This window comes from Opisthorchis viverrini (assembly GCF_000715545.1).
Source record: "Opisthorchis viverrini unplaced genomic scaffold opera_v5_66, whole genome shotgun sequence".
Lineage (NCBI taxonomy): Eukaryota > Metazoa > Platyhelminthes > Trematoda > Opisthorchiida > Opisthorchiidae > Opisthorchis > Opisthorchis viverrini.
This window is the reverse complement of record NW_008751723.1, coordinates 982,072-988,772: the sequence shown is the minus strand read 5'-3', so window position 1 is coordinate 988,772 and position 6,701 is coordinate 982,072.

Genomic DNA, 6,701 nt, shown 5'->3' with positions numbered 1-6,701 from the left:
ATCCACTAACCACACATCCGGCAGCACATGAGAATATATATATGTAAATGTGGGGTAGAAAGTATCTCCCACACCAAACTGCACCGTGACGTTTTGCTGGAACAAGAACGCTGAACTCCCTAGCAAGCTGCCCAAGCAGCTACAATGAAACCCGACTGACAATGGTCGTACTGTATTCAGTTTTTTGCCAATCCCTCACAGCCGCTTTCGGACGAACTGCGTACACCGCAGATATCAGCGCCAATTTGTCGTCATTGGCTACCTCATGTAGTGCATTACCACGGTACTGTATTTTGTATCAGTTGGCACACCGATGCATTGCAGGCAGTGATTATCATACTGCACACTGAAAGTATGGTGCATCCCTACTGTCTTGTCCTCGTTTGCTGGAAGAGAAATCTTTCGGGCGCCTGCGTTGGAGGTGCAGGGTTGGTTTTTGCCTCTCACGGGCACTTTAACGGCTTGTGAGGAATTCCAGTTATCACACTTATCAAAAGATGTAGGTGATGCGATCCAAGGTTCGACCGATTAAGAAGCAATGACACCCCCGGTTGATATCACACAGCTTAGCACACGACCAGCGCAAACCTGATTGGCAAACGCTCGAAAGAAACTACATCAAGGCACACCCAGGCAGACAGTTGGCTTGCAAATATCCGGTGAAATATTGCGAAAAACATTCAGTTTAGTCCTCTTGTCATTTAGGGCTACAAAAAGCCTGACTTCGTCATCAGTGGCTTACGGTTGAACATCGTTCAGTGGCAACAGCCGACCACTGGACTCAACCAATAGGAGCTGTGACTGTCCATGATGCTTAACTGTAAGGTTCATATGGCAACACAGCGACAAACTTCACTGTCTACTCAAATTATAGCCCATTGCCGTCGCCGAAATTCAGGTACGAATCGGTGCAGATGGCCAAATGAACACTTCTGTCATGGTTGCTAATCCCCCTCTCCTGAACATGTGGCGTTAGCTGGTCAGAGCACTCCAAATGCGATGGTAGACACACATTTTGGTCTACCACGCACTAATAGAGCACTAATGGATTTTAGGTACTTTCGGTACTTCCAATTGCTTATTCCTGTTGATAATGGTCTGAACACAGTTGAGCGATGAGGACGATTCAGTTGGCTTCCACTCAATGTCCTAATAGGGTGACTCAAAATTTGGTGCTCCCTGGGGTATGACTAGTGTCTTTGGTCCTTATACTAGTGGCATGGGGCTCAAGTTCACTCACTTCCCTACAGTGCACCATTAGCTTAGTTCAGGAAAACTAAGTCTCTTCATCAGAGTAGGTTATCCCATAAGCTTGGTAATCTTGCCCCTGAGGCTTTCAGAGCTAAAAAGAACAAAGACTGACAGCAACGGTAGGCATCAGTGCCTTGGGACTAGCTGATTTTGACTTATCTTTATCCACCACAATAGTTCGGACAACATCCACCAAAAGTATCATTCGCACGAAATGTTCAACCGCACTGGCAAAACAGTACTGTGACTCACTACCAACAAAACAGATTGCGGCCAACATCATTGCAGTCAGTGACTACCAAATGCCACAAGATGTGCCACCTTTATTGTACTGATATATTGAATCTGCCTAAATCACAGCCATGGATGTGTCAGACATGAGTAGTAATATGGATATATGGGAGTCCAAACGGAAAAAAAATATCAGAAGTTACGTGAGTTCACAATCGTCGGGCTCACCAATTTTGTTAATGCTCTAAACGAACACGAAAACTAGTTGTATGGACTAGAAAACGGAGAGCACTAACAATGTCTACTTGTTGAGTAAAATTATTACAACAGGTATATATGCAAACAAGGGACTTATCGTTTTGGAGGTACAGTTTGATAAATCCTGTTGTGAGTCCGGATGCAGGTTTCGTGTCTTCTTCACTGGTGTAACAGCCCCATGTAGTCCTGGATATCCGTGAGTGAAGCGCCGTAAGTCCCAAGCGGCTCTGCTCCGAGCTGGGTGACGTGCGAAACTCCGTTGAGTTGTGTGGTGTTGCTGTGCTGGTATCCTATTTGTAGGAACGTTTGCGTGTGTGTGGGTATCAGCACATGACTTGTTGCTACCGTATCAGACGGTAGACAGTCGATATCGGATGAGTCACCCTTGTGTATCGTGGTTTGTACGTGTAGGGAAAAAAACGAGGTCTTGGGATCTAGGGCTTGATTGTGAGCTGTGTAGTCAAGTGAGTCACGGTTGTGTGGCTTGATTTGTGAGTGCAAGGGAAAAAGATAGATCTCGTGATCTAGCGTGTGGCGGTGACCTGTACAGTCATGTATGTGGCGAAAGGGTAGCTACAACACGACCTTCGGTCGAAATGTGCAAAAGGCTTCTCAAATGCCCTGCAGTTCAAAAATAGGGTAGTCCGATCGGTACAAATCATTTGAATGCTGCAGGCTGAGACGAACTACAACAAGACGACCGTTGCAGTGAACTACACACGCGTAGGACTGGCGGTCGAAATTTGTGCGCCCGAATGCAGATAGGGAAGCCAACCAGCGTACCTACGGCCATGTTTACTGTCGTTCCAGTGCAATCGTGCGAAGGCGCAGTTGTACACCATAAGTGCGCAGCCAATTGATTGTGAATGTACTTCCCCGGATTTTCGTTCACATATACGTAGAGCGTAACATGCCCCTGTTCCCCATTGGAATTTCCGCAGTTTGGACTCGCATTCCATGGAGGAACGAAACTCTAGCACTCTAACACTTACCTTGCTTGCTACATTGAGTCTATCCGACGATGCGTCATTCAAACTTCCTAAAGAAAAAGGATTTTCAGCGACCTTATGAGTAGTGCATTAAATCTTACTTGATAGCAAACAAATCTGGTTTCGCAAGAGACTCACCTGGAACCCAGCTGAATTTCTCGTTTGTGATGTTTCCAGGTAAGTTGATGTGCTGCACCAGGCTGCCTCATGCTTCAGTCACTACGATATTCGAGATATCGTGATGCTTGTAAATTCGTAATGCACTGCTCATAAGGTCGCGGAAAATTCTTCGGTAGCCCACAACCGGTTTTGCACTTCTTGGGGCTCAACAGGTGGGCGCAGTTCCTGAGTTTCCGTCAACCTTATGTTCTACTTGAAACCAAATTGCACGAAGTGAGCGAAATACATTCGTTTGCAAACAAACTTGGTTTTGCGAGAAACTCATCCGGAACACAGCTGAATCTCTCGGTTGTGATGTTCCTAAGCAAACTTATTAGTGGTGTATTACGTCTAAACATGAATCGCAATATCTCGAATATCATAACAATTGAAAAATGAGGCGGCCTGGTGCAGCACATTCAGTTGCTTAAAAACATCACAAACGAGAGATTCATCTGGGTTCCAGGTGAGTCCCTCAAAAGAACAAAGTTGTTTGCAAATGAGTATGTTTCGCTTAGACCGCACTTTGTTTTGCGAAATACGGTTAAGATTCTCTTCAGATATTCCAAACAATCACAAACTTAATACATCGTAATATGAACACGAGGAGACAGCTATTACGGTCGTGTTCACCTGGTTGCGTACAAAAGTCCTTTTGGTTTTGTCGAGAGTTTGGCTTCCATTTTTGTAATATCGAGTGCCTTTTTTTCTAGGAAAGGTTAGGTGTTGGGACCTATCAGGGTGTCAATCAGTGTTATAGAAGCGCCTGATTTTATCCGAGTTTCTATGGCAAAATCGGTCCGGTTTTAAGGTTAATTTTTCTCAAATTTATCAGAATCTCCAGAAGAGTTGTGGGCTTACTGCCGCTTGGAGTCGCTCAATATGTACAAATTTCAGCTAATCTCTGCGAGCAATATAACTTCAGAGTAGAGCTTATTGTTCAAAACTTTTTGGTCATTGATAGGTACACTTGCATGTTGAGTGTAGTTGTAACTAAATGCTCTATTGCTTGAGTGAACTGCGTAGCTACATTTCAGCTCGCTTTATCAGTGCGTTTACAGTAACTGTTTTCATCTTTTAAAGCTTATCTTGGCTTAACTTTTTCACTTCCAGTTTGGTTGATATGATCAACCAAACGAAAATTTCACTTTACTACCAACACTTTGGCCACACTTCAAATACTGACCTGTGGTTGTTTTGCCATGTTACATCAGTATACAGTCATAGAAATGCAAGTAATAACCTAGGTTCTGTTTTTTTGATAAACTTGCCTCATTAAACGATTATCATCCTTTCTTAGCGATTATTTGGCCAAGTTAGACCATTTTCACTAGTTAACTAGAATGTACAGCCGTACCTCATTCACCAACGGCTATATTACAACCGCAAGACTGCAACGTACTTACCATGCTTTCATGGATGTATGGTAAATTCAACCGGATATTTTTGTAGTGATGAACCCCACTGTCTGGCGAACCAGGATGTCTGCTGCCAGCATTAGGCAACGTAACTCCTTTTTATAGAAGAAACTACTCATAAGGTTGCTCATCAGATCGCGGACTGTCGAAAGTTTTCTAACAACCTTGTGATTAGTTTTCTTTACGAAAATGCATTGCAACATCTTGAATATTGTACAAACTGAAACACGAGGTTGCCTTTGTGCAGCACATTCAGTTGAAGAATATCACAAACAAGGGATTCATTTAAGTCTTCCATGAAAACCTAGCTGATATGCGACTGAGTGTATCTGTCGAGAACATACCTCGTTCTTTAGCCCCTAGAAGAAGAGAGGAAATCTTTTAGCGCAACTAGGCGCTGAAAGGCACCTGAGGTAAGGATGTCATGAAACAATACCTAAATGTGAGCATAAAATCGGTGTCGTTGATGGCATTCAAACTAATTATCTTCCCAATAATCTCACCTGAGTCCACTAAACAATGTGATTTCTCCCTTGGTTCGACGGTTGTAGGGGGTTTTACCGTGCATAATATGGTGAACCTCCGTTTGATGCTATCTCCATGACACACAATGGGCCCGTGTGAAACCCATATTTTGACTTGTTAGCTTACGGATACCTCCAGACTTTTGTATCGGGTCCTAAGAGAGCAAAATCTTCCGATAGTGACATAGTGTTTTAGCCCGACAAAAATAAGAGCTACGCAAAGGCACATGTCCGAGCCTGAGAAGGCGGTTTCGCCAGTGCTTTACCTGTCCCTCAAGGAAGTAAGTGAGGCTATTAGACGCTTGCCTTTGGTCAGTCTTTAAAATATCTAATTCTACCTATCATTCCTTGGCTAAATTGCTTGTCAGTCGGTACACAGGTTGAGAGATAACTTCGACTTCTTTGATCAGATTAGAGATCTGAAGCTTGATTAGTACTCTATATTCTCCTTGGATGTCATGTCATTGTTTACTAACTTACAACAACGGATTATGTTTTTGATATGATTGAGTTGAACGGCATTCTCATCCTGGCCTTTGAGAAACTGCTCCTATTACCTATTATGTTTAGTCCACTCCCAATAATCGAATTCATCCACAGAAGGACGGGATCACAATGGGATCTCCTTTAAGTCCTGTTTAGGCAGATCTTTCCATTACCGAAATCGGAACTGGGTTACTAAGGGTACTTACTGCCCAGTTTACATTGTATTATCGCTAAGTGGACGATATCTTAGTACTTGCCGACTGAGCTATCAACACGGCAGACATAGTGAGCAGTTCTGCTTTAGTTTACGCACTAGTGTCAAGCCGGAACGGAACGAACAATTAAGTTTCCTCTAAGCCAATATTCAAAGGGTGACCGATGAGACTATGTAGCCCAAAGTCCATAGAAATCGGACATTGACATGCTAGCGCATTCAGTTCGATAGTTTTGTTTGCAATAGAAATGTAACCTAATTAGACGCATGACTGAGAGAGCAATGAATATTGGCTCTTCCGATTTCTTACTCAAGAACGACTTACGCACTCATCTTTATACCAATTTGATTTTGACGAGAGACTCACCTGGGGCCCAGCTGAATCCTCTTTTTCGATATCCTTCTTCAACCGAATATACTACACCAGGTCATCTCATGTTTCAGTTGGTATGATATTCAGTTGAAGAACACCATAAACGAGAGATTCAACTGGGTTGCAGACGAGTCTTTCATCAAAATCAAGTTAACATTCAAATAAGGGTGTAAGTCAAATATCGTGCAATTTGAGTTCAAGTCGAACATGAGGTTAAGGGACACGCAGGGACTGTGCCTACCTGATAAGCCCCAAGACGGGCGAAGCCGGTCGTAGGCTGTAGGAACTAAGGCCCTTTGGGTGCACATTCATTCAAGACGGACATTCTGAACAGTTCGCAGTCAAAACTATGCAATCTGTGAAGCACAAAGCTAAACAGAGTTCAGTTAGGAAGAAGCACATCTACACATTGCTCACATGCAAAGTGGCCTAGTTATCGCATGCCTTATAAACGCTGTTGATACGACATACATGGTCGCTAATCTGTACTTGATTTTCATTTCCAGGCGGACCATCACTTTTGTTTGACGGACAAGCTGTTTTACCACCGACTTCTGTGTGTACTCATGAGTATGCTCGTGTCGAGCATCATGCGTTGGTCGTATGACATGGCGTTTATCGGATAGTATCCTATCTCTGTGTGGTAGTTGGAAGGAATCTCGCCCAAGTACTACCGCGCCACACCTGGCCGAAATCAGTCACGTCATCGACAAGGAGCACGTGTTTGATTATATATACCGGGTACCGTGCCTCTGTGCCAATCACGGCTATCCAGGATAGTATCGATTGCAGGGGCGA